The sequence below is a fragment of the Ipomoea nil genome, unplaced genomic scaffold, assembly GCF_001879475.1.
Source record: "Ipomoea nil cultivar Tokyo-kokei standard unplaced genomic scaffold, Asagao_1.1 scaffold2735, whole genome shotgun sequence".
Classification (NCBI taxonomy): domain Eukaryota; kingdom Viridiplantae; phylum Streptophyta; class Magnoliopsida; order Solanales; family Convolvulaceae; genus Ipomoea; species Ipomoea nil.
In genome coordinates, this window is record NW_017619163.1 from 2,020,563 (window position 1) to 2,040,528 (window position 19,966).

Below are 19,966 nucleotides of genomic sequence, written 5' to 3' on the forward strand. Positions count from 1 at the left end.
CAGTGAAGATCTATAGTGGATTGGGCAGACGTGGGTTGCCCCACAGACATAGGAGAAGCGCTCTGAACTGCATAAACAATTATCGTGTGTACTTGATTTATTTTCTACATTTACTTTTCGTTATTTATTACTGTTAAATAACCTAAGTAATGGATATGATTACTGCGTAATATAAAATCAAGTAGACCTTTAAGCAAGATCTTTCATTCAAGATTCACGGCACAATTTCAACAAAAATGGAATAAATAAAAGAGTTTTTTCCAAAATGGTCCCTCAGCTCGATTATGCCCAAAATGATGCTTCGACTATTTCTCAGTGTATATGTTGGATAATTCGTTGGTAAAATCCCAAATAATAATCCTACGAAAAGATTATTATTTTATGGAAAAAATTGGGAAGGAAATGGGGAAGAGATAAGGCTCGGGGTTTGGTCTAGGTTGTTAGCACGAGTCGAGCGAATCACTCTTTCCTTAAAACCTTATTTGCTACCTCCCACAAGTGCTAGGAGCGTTGTAGCCTAGGTTTTCCAAGATAAAACGTGCTACGGTTCAACGTTTGAGCACTCAAACTTTGAACCCAGCGAACAAGAGCAAGGCTTAGAACACAGTATGCTAAACAAGAGAGAGGTCACAGTAGGCTAAACAAGCTTTATTTGACAGTTAGGGTAGTCACAAAATGGTCACCAGCTTTGGCAGTAAGCATAATGCACATTAACATAAATTTAGCTCTACAAAATGGTCTTATGTAGATTTCACAAGTTTGCCACATTATATATCTTCCCATACTTGGCATCATAGGCCAACAAAAAAGAAGTCTAACATTCTTTCAAACAAAATTAAAAAAGCCAACATATTATCCAACATACTAACCCAACATAAGTCTGTCTAACAAATCCGATACATAAGCCATCTACTATTCATTCTAAAGTAATTGGGTCTTTTTCAGTATTACTAAACTTAGATTTCATTGTTGATCTTGTGGATTGCTTTCTCTTCATTATGGTTTTCTTCTTTGGTAGCCCTAATGCCTTTTGTTTTCGCTAGCCTTCATCAGCAGTCCCTTTTGATGTAGTTTCACTCTCCTTGTGGTTGTAGCCCCAAACTTGAAATTCACACCTGAAGAACTAAAGTTCATTTCCATTAGTTGTGTCCTATCATCTTGATCTGTTAGACCTTCCACTCTAATTGTGTTCATACTAATTAAACTGGGATGAGATTCCACTGGGATTTCAAATAATATGAAGTATTGCTAGATTCCACTTGTGTTTCAGATTCAACATCAGGTTGAGTATGGATGAGAATTTCTTGTTGCCCTTCTCTTTGTGCATTTTTAGGTTCTCTTTGTTGTCCTTCGGCTTGTATGCTTCTATCTCAGGTTCCACGTTTCTCCTCTACATATATATAAAAGATGGAAATATTGTTAGATGTACACAAACTTCAATTATTTATCCATTACAATTTATTAGAGTTACCTGAAAACATTTTCTACTGTTGTGACCATCTTTCTTGCATGTTCTACAATGAAGCTTCACACATTTGTTCTTGATACATGCACTCCATCTTTTGTTAGTTCATGGGCATATTTTTTGACTTAATGGGCATATTTTTTCCTAACCTTTCTTGGTCTTCCAACTTTTGCAGTGTATAAAGGTAGCAATGGGGGTTATCTATCACTCTCTGGCCACTCTTCAGCCCCAGCTAATGGGTGAATACTCATTGATAAGTCCTCATATACCTTTCAGCTGAATAGCAAGGATCCACATAGTCCTATAATTGAATCTTCCCTCTCTTAAGCCAAATAACACATATTACATTCATGCAAGGTATGCCTGTCCACTGCCATTCCTACATGAACATGTCATCGCCCTAAGATCCACTACATGGTCATCATAAGCTCTTTTCACTTCAAACAAATAGTCTTTACTTTGATACCCCAAATACACTTCTGCTTGTTTATCAAAAATTGACAATTTTGCAACAATTGTTGGACGTAGGGGGTGTTTGGTAAATGGCTTATAGCTGTTAGCTGATAGCTGATCAAGTTAGATGATAGTTAATAGCTGATTGTGTTAGTTGGTTTGACCAACTGATTGTATTAGCTAGTTATAAAAAAGTGTTTGGTAAATTAGTTGTTTATTATTAGCTTATTATATGTAAAATGACATTTAAGGGTATGAGTGAATTGTGTTATTTGAAATTTTAACAAAATATATAAACTCTGATTAATACATGATTATAAAATTTAAATCAACATCTATCTTTTTCTAAGGGCATAAAGTTAATTATTTTAGTTTATTTAACTATTATTAAATTATATTTAAAAAAATATTATTAAATTATTTTTAATTTTAATAATTTAAAATTTAAAATGATTTTTGCTGTAAAAATTATTATTATTATTATTATTATTATTATTATTATATTATTATTATTATTATTATTCTTATTATTATTATTATTATTATTATTATTATTATTATTATTATTATTATTATTGTTATTACTCACACCCACTATCCGTCTTTTATTATTACTAGTAATTCACCCGCGTGATGCACGGGAAAAAATTATGTTATTATAAATATAAATAAAAATAGAAAAACTAAAATATTATAAATTATTTAATATAATAATATTTTTGAGCTTCCATTGGTCAAGTATTTATTATTTTTATGGAATACAAAATTACAATTAAAATTATAATTATAATTTTGTATGGTTAATATAATCTCTAATTATGTACATATTCAAATAAATTTATAGAGAGAATTTACATAATTACATTGATTTATTCTTAATTGTATTTCATCTATATTATAATTTTCACAATACGAATAATAATTAAGATAATTACATTTGGAAAGCAAATTTTAAATTTTGTAGGTGTAAATTTAAACTCTAATTGAACACAATTTTTATATGATTATATAATATATAGCTATTTTATTTTTCAAAAGTATATTTTTTATTATATGTGGTAGGGAATATCCCGACCGACATAGCTTCACCACGACCGAGATGCCTTTGGCCTTTTGTCTATGTCTTTGCAGGTAACAGGTCGGGCTCCTTGAGGAGAACCCGGTCGGGGACCGACCGGGAGTTGCCCGAGCGATGCTATGAACCCCGAGCGGTGGTCCTTAGGCGAGAGAGCTGGCTAAAGACACGTGGCGGCTTTCTACGACGACAGGCAGGGCACCCGGGAGGAGGACACGTGGAGGCTACGTGGAGAGCATGCCGAACGGCCGGAAGCTTGTCTCCGGCGTCACGGTTATAAATACCCACAGTAGCTACAGTGTAGAGGACTTTTGGACGATCGATAGGTTGTAACTAGAGACTCCCGACCGCAGTCAGTCGGTACTCAGAGCAACCAAGTAGATTGTACTTAGGAACTCTACCTTGATCAATAAAGACTTTACCTGCTTTAATTGGTCTTGTGGTATTTATATTGCTTACGTAGAATTAGCAGTATCATTTTGGCGCCGTCCGTGGGGACCCGTGCAACAAGCCAACGTCTGGACGAGCACCCGGTCTCTTCACCAATCATGTATCCGTGGGCACGCAACAACTTTGCTGACGACCAGGCGGATGCGGCGAGCTCATCCGACCACCATGTCACCTATCAGCAGCAAGGTCAGACGCTCAACCTCAACCTCTCGCCACCGCATCCATCGAATGCATACCCGGCTGCCCAACAGCCGGTGCAGTACATCCAACCGGGGTACCAGCAGCCCGGTCAGCAATATCAGCAACCGATGCCTCAGATGGTCTATCCCGGTCAGTATCCATACCCGGTCCCACCCCAACCATACGGGTATTGGCCAGGCCAACCGGTATATTACACACCACCGGTCGGTTACGCGCCGTACACACCTGCGTACACGGCTCCAGCCGCCGCCCCTCCAGTATACCCGGCCGCTCAGGTAGAGCCGCAGCATCAGCCCACTTCCCGGGCTCGACGCTCGGCTCGTTCGCGGTTGGGGTCGGGGGGTGCTGTTGCGATGGAGGCGTCGCAGGCCCAGCAAGAAGGGGAAGCTCCTGCCCGAGCGGAGGATCCTGAGGAAGTTGCCCGAGCGGTAGCTTTTGACCGTCTTCGACCGGAAATGCGGCAGAGACTGGGGCCCCAAGATCCAGATCGCCGGTTAGAAGACGCGCAGATGCAGGAAGCCAGCCAGGAGGCTTCGTCTGGGCACAGCGGGTCGAGATCTCACCGACGGCGACGCGCTCGGGATACAGCCCAAGCCGCCCAAGCCGCCGAGCTCAACGAAACCCGAGGATTGCTCTACAACCTCCAGGCTGAAGTTGCGCAGCTCAGGAGTGCGTATCCTACAGCAACCCCGGCCGACCGATCGACCCTCCACCAGACGCCATTCACAGCAGCGGTAATGGCCCAGCCATACCCGCTTGACTTAAAGGTCTCTGGGGAGAAGAGCTATGACGGACGGACAGATCCGGAGGCCCACGTCAACGATTTTTTCAGCAACATGATGCTGAAGGGCGTTTCGGACGCCGTGATGTGCAGGGCTTTCTATTCGACCCTGACCGGTCGGGCAGCGGAGTGGTTTCGAACCCTGCCACCCGGGTCGATCGACAAGTTTGAGACCCTGGCGATCAAGTTTGTACGGAAGTTCATTACTTCCAAAGTGGTGAGGAAGTCTTACATGTACCTCGAGAAGGCCAAGCAGTTGGAAGGGGAAAGCTTGACCGACTTCCTTATCAAGTGGAAAGCGGCGGTCGGAGAGGTCGAACCCATGGATGATGCGACCGCCACCCACATGCTCCATATCTCCCTTCGGGCGGGGTACCTATACCAGGATTTCATCCTTCACCCCCCGACCACATATGAGGAGGCCCTCCGAAGGGTCACGGATTACGCCAATGCTGGTGAGGCGAATGCCGTGAAACGTTCACAAGAGGTCGGTTCTTCGTCCCGTAAACCGGCCGGCCGGGCGGAACATCGATCGGGAGACGATCATCCCCGATCCCGCACCAGGCCTGGTGAGTTTACGGCCTTGAACCGATCCGCAGCGGAGGCCATGCAATATGCCCAGTCCTGCAACCTCATCAAACTCCCCCATCCCGATCGAGACGGCCCTGATAAGATTAAGCACTGTGCTTACCATCGATGCGCCGGGCATGATACCGAGGAGTGTACCCACTTGCGCCAATTGTTGGAAGATTTGCTCAATCTGGGAAAATTGGACAAGTGCGTGGGGAAGAGAGAAGAAAGCAAGAAGAACACCGATCGGAGGGATCATCGAACGATCTCACCATCGCTCCGATCGATCGGGTCAGGACCGAAGAGACGATCGCAGGGATGATCGTCATGGTGACCGACGGGACACTGATCCCCCGACCAGCAGTCGCCCGGTCGGCAAGCCCACCATCCATGTCATATTTGGTGGCCTAGAAGACGCTTCCCAGCCGAGGACGAATTGCCCGGTTGCGATCGTGGATTCCCGAGAGACCGGGAAAAGACAAAAAATGGAGCCCATAACCTTCACCCTAGAGGACCAACCTAGCAGCAGTGACCACGGCATGGAAGCGCTCGTGGTCACGATCGACGTCAAGGGAACGGACGTCCAGAGGGTTATGGTGGACACGGGTAGCAGTGTGAACGTCCTATACTTGGACGTGTTCGAGAAGCTTGGCCTCGACAGGAAGGAGCTGACTCCGGTCGGTGTACCACTGTCGGGATTTACCGGGGCCCTCATTTACCCCGAAGGCAAAATCACTCTCCCGGTCGAGATCGGCACCCCCCCCCCCCCCCCCCCCCCGAAGTCGATCAAGACAGAGCTTGAATTCGTTGTGGTCAACCTCCATTGCGTCCACAACATCATCCTAGGCCGACCCGCCATCATGAAGATCGGTGGGATAATTTCCATGCCCCATCTCTGCATGAAATTCCCCACCCCCAATGGGGTCGGCGTGGTCCGTGGCGATGTCCAGTCCGCCCGGAAGTGCTACACCCGAGCGGTCAACAGACGCGATTCCGGTCCGTCTTCCCGGGTGAATACTATAGCCAAGGAAGAGGCTAAAGAACAGAAGGAGCAACCCGAACCTTCCGAGGAGATAGAAGAAGTTCCCCTGTCCGAGGACCGCCCGGATAGGAAGATTAAAATTGGCCGGGCCCTCACCCCGAGCTCCGAGCAGAGGTTCTGAGCATACTCAGGGAGTATGCTGATATTTTTGCGTGGGGACCCGAGGACATGCCCGGGATCGATCGATCGGTCATTTGCCATAAGCTAGCCGTCGATCCCGTAGCGAAGCCGGTCGTGCAGAAGACACGACACCTATCTTCCGATCGCCGCGAGTTTGTCAGAGAGGAGGTCAAGAAAATGGCGGCGATCGAGCACATCCGCCCGATTATTTACCCCGAGTGGGTGGCAAACATTGTTCTAGTTCCAAAGCCCCCAGCTTGGAGGATGTGCATAGACTTCACGGACCTCAACAAGGCCTGTCCGCTCGACCCGTATCCACTACCAAGCATTCATCAAATGGTCGACGAGACGGCCGGGGCCGAGTTGATGAGCTTCATGGATGCCTTTAAGGGGTACCACCAGATTATGATGCACCATGAAGACGAAAGCAAGACAGCCTTCGTGACCCCGGACGGGCTGTATTGCTACCGAGTGATGCCGTTCGGCCTCCGGAACGCAGGAGCGACCTATCAGAGGATGGTCAACATGCTTTTTGCCGATCTATTGGGCCGAACGATGGAGGCCTACATTGATGATATGCTGGTCAAGAGTCGGGACCGGTCCGACCATGCTCGGGACCTCCGGGAGTGCTTCCAGATCATGAGGAAGTACCAGTTGCGGCTGAACCCGACCAAGTGTACATTCGCAGTTCAGACCGGCAAGTTCCTTGGCTACATGATGACCAAGAGGGGAATTGAGCCCAACCCGGCCAAAGTTAAAGCGATTCTGGACATGCAACCACCCTCCACCGTTCGGGAGGTCCAGCAATTGACCGGTCGGTTGGCAGCCCTCAGCCGGTTCCTCTCCAAGTTAGCCGAGCGCGCTTTACCTTTCTTCAAGGTATTGCGAAAAGTTAATGGGTTCGTCTGGGACGAAGAGTGCCGAGCAGCTTTTGATGAGTTGAAGGAGTACCTCATGTCACCTATTGTGCTCTCAAAGCCCGAGCTCGGAGAAGAGCTAGACGTGTACCTCGCCGTCTCCGATCGTGCAGTAAGCGCAGTATTGTGCCGAACCGATCCGGAAGGGGTCCAGCGACCGGTGTACTATGTAAGCCACGCGCTACATGGTCCCGAGCTCCGGTACTCCCGGCTAGAGAAGGTCGTATATGCCTTGTATATAGCCGCGAAGAAGTTAGCTCCCTATTTCCAAGGTCGAGCGATCCGCGTTTTGACCGATCAGCCGATCGGACCAGTCCTCCGAATCGCTTCATCATCAGGCCGCCTAGTTAAGTGGGCGTTAATGCTGACCCAGTACGCGATCGAATACCGACCGAGACCAGCAATCAAAGGTCAGGCTCTGGCAGATTTCTTGGTCGAGTGCACCGCCCGGGATACCCGACCCCCCGAGGTTGAGGATCCCGAGGCCGAGTGGTGGTCGCTAGCTACTGACGGGTCAAGTAGCAAAAAAGGAGCAGGAGGAGGAGTAGTAGTCACGAGCCCAGAAGGATTCAAAGTCTATTTTGCTCTCATGTACCAGTTCCACCCGACCAACAACGAAGCCGAGTATGAGGCGTTCGTAAATGGCTTGCAATGCGCTCGGGACTTGGGGGCTGAATACATCCGAGCCCAGACAGATTCTGCGCTCGTGGTCGGGCAAGTTCTCGGAGATTATGAAGTCAATGGTGAGCGTTTGCAGTTGTACCGAGACCTCGCCATGGAGAAGCTTGCACAGTTCCGGGGGTACACCGTCCGACATGTACCCCGATTGGATAACGCCGATGCGGATATCTTGTCCAAATTGGCCCAAGATGCCCCGGAACACATGTCGAAGATAGCTCGGATCTTGGTGATCCCCAAACACAGTATCCATCGCCTGCCGGTCAATCCGATCCAACCGGTGGAAGATAGTTGGATCACCGATCTGAAGGAATACCTCGAGCACGGTCGACTCCCAGACGACCCGCAACGTGCTCGAAAAGCCAAGCTGAGAGCCCCGAGGTTCCAAGTCGTGAGCGGTCGTCTCTATCGGCGATCGTATGGAGGCCCCCTTATGCGTTGCTTGACCGCATTCGAGGCCGACTTAGTTATGAAGGAGCTGCACTCGGGAATCTGCTCCTCACATCAGGGAGGTCGATCCCTGGCCCGTCGTATCATGCTGATCGGGTACTATTGGCCGTCCCTCCAGCTAGACTGTGAAAAGTTAGCTCGGGAATGTGAGACGTGCCAACTGTACGCCCGGATGCCTGGACGACCGGCAACCTTCTACCAGCCAGTCACGACCGCAATTCCTTTCGCTAGGTGGGGGGTAGATATCTTGGGCCCCTTTCCTCAGCTGTCCGGTCGGAGAAGGTTCGTGATCGTCGCCGTTGATTACTTCTCTAAGTGGATAGAAGCCGAGCCCTTAGCCACGATCACATCTCAGCAGTGTGCTCGGTTCCTTTGGCGCAATGTCGTTTCCCGTTTTGGCGTGCCCGTACATCTCATCAGCGATAACGGTCGCCAATTCGTAAGCCAGTACTTTCAGAATTTCTTGGCCACGATCGGGACAACTCATGTCCGGTCGTCTGTCGCTTACCCGCAGGGAAATGGACAAGTGGAAAATGCTAACCGGACGATACTGGAAGGTCTGAAAAAGAAGTTACACTCGGCCGGTCGTAGTTGGGCCGATGAGTTGCCATATGTCTTATGGACTTATCGGACGACCCCGAGGGAAGCTACTTTGGAGACCCCTTTCGCCCTGGTCTACGGAGCCGAAGCCCGACTCCCGATCGAGGCTTGGATCCCGAACGATCGAGAGAGAACCTACAACGCGGAGGACAATGAACATGCCATGGCTGTGGATCTCGATGCGGTCGAAGAAAAAAGAGAGCTAGCCGCTCGGCGTATGGCCGAGTACCAGAAGCGCGTCAAGAGCTCGAAGGACGTTCAGGTTAACCCTCGTTATTTTCAAGTCGGAGATTATGTCTTACGACGAAGGGAGGCCAGTCAACCTTTAGAAGGGGGAAAGCTAGCTCAGAACTGGGAAGGGCCGTACATCATCAACGCCGTCATCCGGCCGGGAACATACCGACTAGAGACAACGACGGGTCGGCTAATAGAGGGGACTTGGAATTCCGAGCACCTCGTTCTTTTTAGGCATTAGCCTATCTTTTGTATTTTTAGACGAAGTGGGGGCTGGACCTGCGAGTTAGTCCCGGTCGTCGTTTCTATGTAAATTTATGGTTGTAAAATTAGTTCAACCGCCTGCGAGCGGGAAAGTTTAATGTATATACGATCGATGATTGCTCGACCGTTTGTATGCGCCGGCACGATCGGTTATTTTCTTTCACCTTCGTCATAAGCAGATCAGTTCAACATTCAATCGACCGGGTGAAGACTGTCGACCGGTCAAAACGCGCTCCACATAGGCGGACACTCAAGTCACGCCACCGATCGGGGAAGCCAGGAGCTCTCAGTATTATTGGCGCTAGAAGGAGGGCCTGAACCTCCGTCCAACTTCTGTCCACTATCGCACCCACTCGTGCCTCGAGCGCACAATAGTGTGGGGGCTGGGATAAGGAAGTAAGGTACAAGGCCCGTCGCTCGGTTACATTCCGACCGTAGAGGCTTGCTTGTTCTCGGCCCGTCGCTCGGTTACATTCCGACCGTAGAGGCTTGAAAATTTTTCGACAAAGGCCCGGAGATCGGGTAAACCTGATCGGTTGGCCAGTTTTGAAGTCGAAACATCGAACGCACGACCAGGCCATAAGGTCGTAAGATCGGGCGTTGAGCGGATCGAGTGTCGCGAGACCGGGTCTAAAGGCCAAGTGGTCGAGTGATTATGATCAGTGTGCGAAAAATGAAAAGCAAGAAGATAAAAGACGAACGACGCAAATTAGAGCAAAAATAGATATTATTAATCAACAAAAGGTGCCCGGTACAATTCGGGACCGGGCTCCCGACTAAGGTCTCTTACAAAAAGAAGAAAATAAGCCTAAATCTACTTCTTCGCCTCTTGAGCACTGGCGGTCGCCTCTTTCCCGCTCGAGGCAGCCGCCGACGAAGCCCCAGGCTCGGTTGCCTTGGCTTTCGGGGTCGGGGTAAAGGGTGAGGGACCGGGATCTGCCACGTCCGGGGGTAAGGCCGACAAGACCAGTTGGAGATCATCGGCGTCGAGGGCCTCCTCCAACCGCTTGCGGGTGCGTTCAAGCATTTTTTGCTTCCCGGCCGTAAAGGCCCATTTCCCGAACGAGACGATCAACTCGTTCCCGACCTCGTCTCCTCGGGCTGCTATTAGGAAGGCCGTGCCCAGCTCCTTGTCCTTGAAGGCTGCCCGCACCAGCTCGCTCGGGTTCTCGAGCTGGGCCTTTAGCTCCTTGGCCTCTCCTACCGCCCGGCTGGCGACCTTCTCGGCGAGAACCCGGTCCTCGTCGCTCTTCTTCAAAGCCTTCTGGGTTTTCTCCAGTTCGGCTTGGAGCTCCTTGATCTCCTTCAAGCGACGGGCGGCCGTCTTCTTGTGGTGATCAGCTTCCTCGGCCAGTATAGCCCGACCTTGCAGGAGCTGAGCGGCCCGGGAAATCTGCGAAGATAAAAGACACTCGGGGTTAGCCCGATCAGCAACGCTTCAACAAAAAAGCTGTTGGTTAAGAAGAGCTTACCTCGGCCAGGTCGTGGCCGATCCGTTCAGCCACTTGGGTTGGGGTCATCGTCCCCAGATCCTCCTTGACCGGCGCGGCGTTGCAGATCCGGGCCAGTATGGACGAGGAGTCCCTTTTTCGCCCGACCGAAGGGCTCGGGCTGTGCTGATCACGGCGGCGCTTCATGCCGCCTACCTCGGTCACTCCCCGCTCGGGGACCTTCTCCTTTCCCCGGGCGACCTCCACCCGAGTGATCAGAACGTCGGAGGGCTCGACGATGAAGCCCTCGCCCGTCGTCACGGTCGAGGCGCTCAGTGGTCGGCCGGAGGAGATCTCCTTCTCCCCGGATGGTTTGGTCTTCGCCTTCTTCTTGCCGCCAAGAGAGATCTTGGCGGGCGGGGGAAGGGGGGCATCCTCATCACCGAACTCGGCCATTGCTGCAAACAAACAAAGAAGAAAACCCAAGTTAGTGCGAGCGTAATATAGAGTTCAGGTCGGGATAAACGGCTCGGGTTAAACCTTTCTTCCTTCGCCTCGAGGGCTTGGCGACCGTTACGCCCATCGGCACGGGCAGGTACTTCTCCCTTAGCTCATAGGTCGGGGGCGGAAGCTGGGCTGCTTCCAGACTGTCAGCCGTCCGGAAGATGGTGTACTCATGAATCTCGCTCGAGATCCGAGCAACCGTTTCCTTGAGCGCCTGAGTCTCGTCCGGCACCACTTGTTTCCGAAAATGTGTGCTCCAGACGCGATCGACCGGGAAGATCCAGGGCTCGTACTTAAGGGAGAAAATCCTGTTTTTCCACCCCTTGTTGTTCCCGGGCAAGCCTCTGATCGAGCACATATCTGCTCGGGATTGCAGCATCAGGAACCCACCCCCGTAGCGGCCCGGGAGAACCTTGATCTGGTAGATGAAGTTAAACAACTCCATCGTGCACTCGGCCTCGTGCCGAGCGCATATCTGTGGGAAGCAGGCCAGGATCCGATGTGCGTTCGGGCAGATCTGGGCCGGGACGACCCGGTAATAGGCCAAGAAGGCGTTCAGGAGGGGGGTGAAGGGAATGGCGATCGGGGCCATCAGGGAGTCGTAGTGCATCCCGATCCACTTGCCCCGATGCCTCTCAATCACGTTTCCCAGCTGCCGGCTCGTGTCGAATTCTGCCCGACCCCGGAGTATTTCAGCAATCCGAGCCGCCTCGCCTTTGGACAGCAAGCTCATTTCTTGCTCGACGCTCTCGCTGTTCAAGAACTCAAGCTCGACGGCTGGTGTGGCCGGCCCGGCCGGGTCTCCTTCGGTCTGCTCGGGGGTATTTTCTCGATCACCCCCTCGAGGAGCAGCCTCCGGGTGGTCCCCAACCACCCGGGTAGGCGTTTCCCTAACGCCCTTGGTTGGAGAACCCCGCCCGCTTGACGTGGTCCTCTCTTCCTCTTCTTCGCTGGAGCTCCCCGATCCGCTCGAACTCGAGCTTGACGATCCAGAGGAGCTTGATGCATTGTCTCGCTCGGCGGCTTGCTCGGGGGCTGGCGTCGCTCGGGGACTGGCGTCCGGGGTGTAGGACATAATGTCCACCTCCTCGTCGCTGATGTGCTCGACCTCCTCGTCGTAATCAGCAATCGAGGCGTTTTGACTGTCTGAGTCCGTCATATCGATCTACCTAAAGGTCGGTCGGGGTTAGTAAGGGACTTGAAGTACCCGGGACTGTTAGTCGACCTAAGCAGTTCTACCTAAGCTAAAAGCATAAAGAAAAGAGAAGGACGAAGAGCTTACCGAGTGGAGGGACTTTGAAAAGGACTTGAAGCTTCGCTTTGCTCGACCTGAGTGCTGATCTGTTGCTCGGGGCTCTCTGAGGCTACCGACTGAAGCAGAAGAGTGAGGAAAGTTCAAATGAGGGCCCCAAAGGCCTATTTATAGGAGAGCATTTAGGCGGGAAACTCATCCACTTGCGTGACACGACCCGCGCTGACTCCGAGGCGCCGGTTGCAGTCGCAGAGGCCGGCAGTGGCCGGCACGTGGCGAGGAAGGGAATGACAGCTGGCCGGTCGGTTTAGGAGCCGACGGTTGGACTTCTACATCCCGTCCCGTTTTTTCCCGGACGATCAAAAAGGCCCGGGTTGGGGGGCTCTTGGTAGGGAATATCCCGACCGACATAGCTTCACCACGACCGAGATGCCTTTGGCCTTTTGTCTATGTCTTTGCAGGTAACAGGTCGGGCTCCTTGAGGAGAACCCGGTCGGGGACCGACCGGGAGTTGCCCGAGCGATGCTATGAACCCCGAGCGGTGGTCCTTAGGCGAGAGAGCTGGCTAAAGACACGTGGCGGCTTTCTACGACGACAGGCAGGGCACCCGGGAGGAGGACACGTGGAGGCTACGTGGAGAGCATGCCGAACGGCCGGAAGCTTGTCTCCGGCGTCACGGTTATAAATACCCACAGTAGCTACAGTGTAGAGGACTTTTGGACGATCGATAGGTTGTAACTAGAGACTCCCGACCGCAGTCAGTCGGTACTCAGAGCAACCAAGTAGATTGTACTTAGGAACTCTACCTTGATCAATAAAGACTTTACCTGCTTTAATTGGTCTTGTGGTATTTATATTGCTTACGTAGAATTAGCAGTATCAATATGATTATATAATATATAGTTATTTTATTTTTTAAATGTTGTGCTTTTTTTTTTTATATAATAAAAGATGTTGTTGCATTAATTGTAACATTAAATATTTCCCAAACCATATAGCTTTATTATATAAAGGATATTATTATTATTATTATTATTATTATTATTATTATTATTATTATTATTATTATTATTAAATTAATTAAATTAAATGTTTACCCACTAGCCACTAGTCGGCCGCAACCCATTTTAAAAGCAAATACCTACCCATTTTTCTTTCTTTGCACCAAATCATCCCAAGAAAAAGAGGCAAGAAATCAGGGCGAAGCAAACAAAGAGAAGAAGAGGATGAAGATCTGGTGATTAGAGGTGGCAGGAAGGATTAAGATGGCTCAAGTTAGTCTATTCCGTTTTTGTTGTAGTTTTTTTTTTTTTTAACCCGGATAATGATGACTCCGTTGCGGTGACTGGCGTGAAGATTTGGTGATTGGATATGGCAGGAAGGAATACAAGGATTAAGATGGCTCAGGTTAGTTTATTCCATTTTTGTTGTTGTTGTTGTTGTTTTTTTTTTTTTTTTTTAATTTTATTTTTAACTCGGATGATATGTTTCCGGCGTGAGGCACTGAGCAGCAGTGACCGGCGTGAAGGACAGTAGATGGAGAAGGCGTGGATGGTGGGTGGAGAAAGCCTGGGAAAACAGAGATGAACCAGAGGTGGATGAGAGTTTGATGTTAGATGAAGGAGAGAGTTTGATGTTAGGGATGATGAATTACAAGGATAAATGAGTAGATTTGTAATTAATTCCAACCAGCTGAAGAACAAACGCTATCCTCACCAGCGTTTCAGTTTTTAGCTGATTGGCTCAATCAGCCAATGTCAATCGATTATTTACCTAACACTCCAAAACAGCTTATTGATAAGTCAAACAGCTAAATTTGGTCCAATCAGTTAATTTTTGGCTGATCAGCCGGTAACCAAACACCCCCATATTTTGCAAGTCCAATTCCCTGCTTGCTGCCTACATTCAAACAATCTCACCCTAATTTGTTTTCTCAAATTCTCAAGGCAGTTCAACAAATGATTTTTCCTAGCATTCAAAATCATAGCATTAAAACTCTAACAAATGTTATTCACAAGCATATATCACTCTTACATGAATCTGAGAAATGAGACCTTGACCACTGAACAGAATATTTGTCAGCCAACCATTCACGATTTAATTTGCTTGATATCACCAAGTTAATCAAGAAAATTAAATTAGTGATCCCTATTAGTCACTACAAATTAAATTAGTGCGTCGGGGAGGATGCAAATTGTCATCCCTATTTATTGGTATTTAATGGAATTCATACATCCTTCAAGTCTTTGGTATAAGTTATTACATTCTTTGTATGTTGCTATCAGTTTAATAGATTATCATATACTTATAAAAAAAAAAATTTCAACATAAAGTTACTATCTTTTATTTCCAGTGAATTAAAGTAAATGACTCACCAGGCTACTACACATTTTTTCTAATTTTACATTTTTGGGAGTGTCAAAGTGAATATTTCTAAGTGAAACCAATATATATATATACAATATAATAATTAAGTTTGTAGTATATCATTTGAGATATTTGTTTAGCTTAATTTGTGGAGTTAATGTTATGAATTTTTGGAGTTAATGTTATGCATTTATAAGAATAGCTCATGGTTTTCAATATATTAACTATTGAACCGTTCATAATGTTCAATAGTAGTATTAGTAATATATTCATGAAAATGTAGAGACAAACCATTGGACATTTGCATTGTTTAAGTCGTCTGGATTAGAAATATTAGACCTATTTGTCAACTAAGTTTATAAATTTTAATTGTATAAATCGGAATCAAGCAAGGATAACATCAGAAAGCATAATCTATCCAATTCATTTCATCAATTACACTATATAATGTTTGTTGTTATAATTTATATATATAATTATATATCGATCTAAATATTCTTAAAATGTTATAACAAATCCATTTTGAGTAAGGCACGGATGAAAATACTAGTACTACTAATGATAATATAACAAGCTTAGCAGTGCTCTCTCTTACTCATCGAAAAAACAAAGCACTCAAACACTTGATCAAAGGGAATGGAAGCTAGAAGACGCGTGAGATTAGGGTCAGAGATACAGGGGTTTCCTTTAAGAGAGATGAGTCATTGTGATGTACTCTTCCATTCTTCCAAAAGCTAGGTTGAAACCCAACCCTAAGAACTCCACACGTGATGTATTCAATTTCCTCCCAGACTCATTCATAATCTACCGTCTCGTGGATCGGAGTGCACGAACCCCAACCCTTGAGGCGAAGGCATTGCCTTTTGCAATCTGGGTTGACTGTTAACTTTGAGTGTAATTGAGCAGTTATATATACCTCAACATTTATCAATAATGACTTCGGAAAAAAGAGCAAAAAAAGATTTAGATATTTGAGAAGTATCACATAATACTACATATCTTCCATTTATATTTAACGAGTGTTAATTATGAATGAAAAGCAAATCGTTTATCTAGTCTTTTATGTGACATAAATATGTGGATTTTCCCAGCCTATACTTCTTCACACGCATTATATGCATTGATTAAACATTGTTCACATCATTACTTTTGGATGTGTAGTAATCTTTACTTTAATTTCAGTTAAACAAGATTATGATTGTGTTTAAATCTTCATTATGACAATCAATGATGGGTTTGTTATGAGATAGAGAGGTGATCGTTAAGAGCAAAATGTGTTAGTTTTCCTGCAATCTTTGGGGTAATGAAACTGCGAAATCCATGAATTAAGTGTTAGATCTAAAATAGTCTAACTATATGAACCATAGTATACGAGAAACCTAACCTAGTATAATAGCGGAAGCGTGGCCGTCTTGATCTTCAGCCATAGTTGATGTTCCTGTTGTGTTGCCTCTTAACGGTAGACCGCCAGCCATGTTTTGTCTCAGACCTGACTTAGAACCCTAGATGGTGTATTGGTATCTACTGAGCAGTCTGAGTACCGTAACTGAATGTGCTATCTAATCCATAATCTTGTATCCCATCAATCCAGGTTTATATTAGGCACAGAGTTTGGTTGACTAACAACTACTAGTTATTAAGTCCAACCAGACCACTTAATAAGCCTAGTCAACTTGCACCACTTAATTAAGGCCCTAATATATAATATATATTATTAGGGAAAATCTTACATTCTCCCACTTGGTGCAAGTACTAGCACAACCATCATTAAAGAACAAAACACACGAATCATAGTGATACGTCCTCTATTTAATCAGAGTAGTATCCATTATGGTCACATGCATTTTAATTCTCCAACTTAGGTCCTTAATGAACAAACCCTATGTTTATTCTCGGTACCTTAAGGGATGTTTCTCAAAATACATTATGTGCACAACTGAATGAGAAAACGCATCCAAATTGTACAAAAGAGTACACTGTATGATCTCTAAAACTTTATAAGCATGCCTTAAGTAGAGATCTCTTAATGTTAGCATAGTGTTAACTATATTCCATTACTTCTTTATAAGTTAACTTTAAGTACTATCTCTAACAGCTAAAACCTTGGAGTTGACACGTCTGTCACTCCCACTCATCAAAAATAGCCAAAAGATAGTCAAGTCACAGAAGCATTCCAAAAACTTAGACAATAAACCAAAGGTCTAAATCCATAAATTTGGAATCTTAAACATACACCATAACTTCCCAAATAACTTCAATGTTCACTTTAAATGAACTGAACATAATGAGTCTTACTTATATGTCCCACAAAATTGTTTTGAGCCTTACAACCGAAATGGTCCAGGATCAATTTTGAAGAAACTAAAGACTCTATTAATCACTGAAGAATTTATTAAATGTCAGTGCACCACAAATTAAATGTTTTTGTTCTAATAAATTCCTTGGTTACAACATTTTCATAAATATGTTGCACAGCCAAATGTTCAATAATTTGAACTTATGAATTTATATGAATAAATACAAGATTAATACTTGTGGAATCTTTTGGACTTATTGTTTAACATACAACCCAATTTGGAATGTATGAATACAATAGTTAAATCCTAAAACTTTAGTGGAGTATCTTAATGATCTTTTGCTAAATGATCACTCTCACTGATTAAAACATTCTTCAGCGAAATTAATAAAGTGAACTTAATAATAGACATACTCATAATTGATTTATTGACCAACTAACAAATGAAGACATAATTCCCCACCATTAGTTGGACATACTAAATAATCAATTTTTGGTTCCAATTAAAGTCCAACTAAATAATGAAAATATATTTCCCCACCATAGTTGGACATACTAAAAAAAGAAAATACATCTTTCAAAACCAAGGTAGAACTTGGCTCAAAAGATACATTTTAACATTATTGGAATCCAAGAGGTGTGTCAAATCACGTAACTTACTACAGTTAGTCCGAAGAACCGAACAAGATTCGTGGATTAATTAATAGAAGTGGCTAAATTTTGGGAAGTGACTGAAAACATGTTTTGCCAATGCAAATCATGAAACTTAGAATTATAATTGAACTAAATTTATAAATTCTAATAATTGTGATAAAATTATTATCTAATGGGTTGAGGGATTTATTGACATAAAACTTGCCTATGGGCTAAAGTTTTAATTCTATTAAATCCAATTAAGAAACCCTTATGATAATATTTTTCACAATTACTAAAGAGCCAGAAGAATCTAGTGACATAAAACTTGCCTGTGGGCTAAAGTTTTACTCAATTAGATCCAACTGAAAAAATTTATTTATGATGAAACCATTATCAAATGAGTTGAAGAATCAAATGACATAAAACTTGCCTGTAGGCTAAAGTTTTATTCAATAAGATTCATTGCTATCATTATGATAAAAAACTTAAGAGATCGTGTTCCTTTTCTTAATCCCTGTGGGCAAATTAAGAAATATGATCTAAAGTTTACATCATAAAACTAAACTTCATGATAGAATTGAAAATTATTTACAAATAACCATAAAGTAAATAAATTGATTTATTTCTATCGTCACTGATAAAACTACTAAACTACATTCCGATACATAATTGCCTGTGGGCTAAATTATGATCGTAGTCCAGTATTTCATCCTGATTAATTATACAAATATAACGAAATTGCCTGTGGGCTAAATTTCATCATATTACATACAATTAATCACAAATGATATGTCCAAAACTTTATGTGATCAAAATAAACCGCTTAATATATAATTTTAACAGATTAAGGATGCTGTGGCTACTCCAAAACCAAATTAAAATTATAAGATCACTAGACAATCATCAAATCCTTGCCTAAACTTTATGTGATTAAAACTTAATAATCTTAGGTAGCTGAATATGCTGTAGCTATTCCTTAATTAACCAAGATTGAAAACTTAAGAGACTTCAGTAAATTAAAGATGTTTTGGCTATTCTTTAACGAACCGAAATCAAATCACATTGGCAAGGAATGTTTAAAATTTTGACAAACAGATTATACCAGATTGTGATGGGAAAATCTAAATATACTCCAAGGAAAGGCGGTTAGAGACTAAGTCTCACTGAAAACCAATTCCTTAAATAGAGTGTCAATTTAAGGAGACTAGTGGCTCAAGATGTTCTTAACTCATGGCCATTAAAACTAGTATGTCTCCCCGATTCAAATATACTTAATGTATAACTGTTTGGGGGTATGAACCTAAAACTGTAGGGTATACACCAGAAAACTGTAGGGTTCACCTATAATTAAAGCTTAAATGGTGAACTAAAAATAGCGGACTAAACGTGCTTAAATTCAGGCACTACCGCGACTAAAGTTTATGCGTAAGTCCAACTTAAATAGGAACTAATATAATTCCATCTCAAAGTATGCATTGCTAAAGGCATAATAAAATTGCATAATTTAAAACATAATATTATGCTTAGGACGGATATGCAAAAAATTAAACATTAAACTCATATATTCCAAATAAATTGCATAACTTAAAGCAATTTACAATATGAGATTTTAAAGTATAAATTTACTATTCAAACACCAATGAGTCCAAACCAAAAGAGACCCAACATTTTGAATAATAATGTACTGAATATATACTTTAAAATTTTTTTAAACTGTAAGCCCATGGGAAAATGTTTTAATGCATAAATATCAAATTTATGAGAAATAACTGAATTTACAAATTCAAACAATATCAAACCAAAAGGATATGCTAGCATTTGTAAATTAAAATCTCATAAACTCTAATTACATAATTAAACTTAGTGTAAATTTCAATTTTGGTCCACTGACTATTGTACTTGTGTTAATTGCAACACTTGACTTTCAAAAATGTTAATTTAGTACCTTGACTATGCAATTCTTATCAATTTTGGTTATGCCGGTCATTTACGGGTCAAATGTGACCGAAAAAACTTAAACTTTTTTTTAAAAAAATTATTCATGGGGCAAAATGGTCATTTTAAATTTTAAAAAAAATAAAAAGTTATTTGCAGCTTCTTCTTCGCGTACCACGCTCACCGCCGCCCACCATGGCAGCAGCATCAAGTAATTCAACAAATGGCATCGCAGGTCCAATCATC

At 44.4% G+C, this 19,966-nt stretch overlaps 1 long non-coding RNA gene across 2 annotated transcripts; it reads left to right on the forward strand.

Moving 5' to 3' along the window:
* Positions 1-13,640: 13,640 nt before the first annotated feature.
* LOC109156497 lies at positions 13,641-14,308 on the forward strand. Of its 2 annotated transcripts, none has more exons than XR_002050033.1 (2): positions 13,641-13,893; positions 13,987-14,308. It is a non-coding gene; the product is annotated as an uncharacterized LOC109156497 (long non-coding RNA). The 2 variants fall into 2 exon arrangements; XR_002050034.1 differs by having other exon boundaries at positions 13,998-14,308.
* The last annotated feature ends 5,658 nt before the right edge of the window (positions 14,309-19,966 follow it).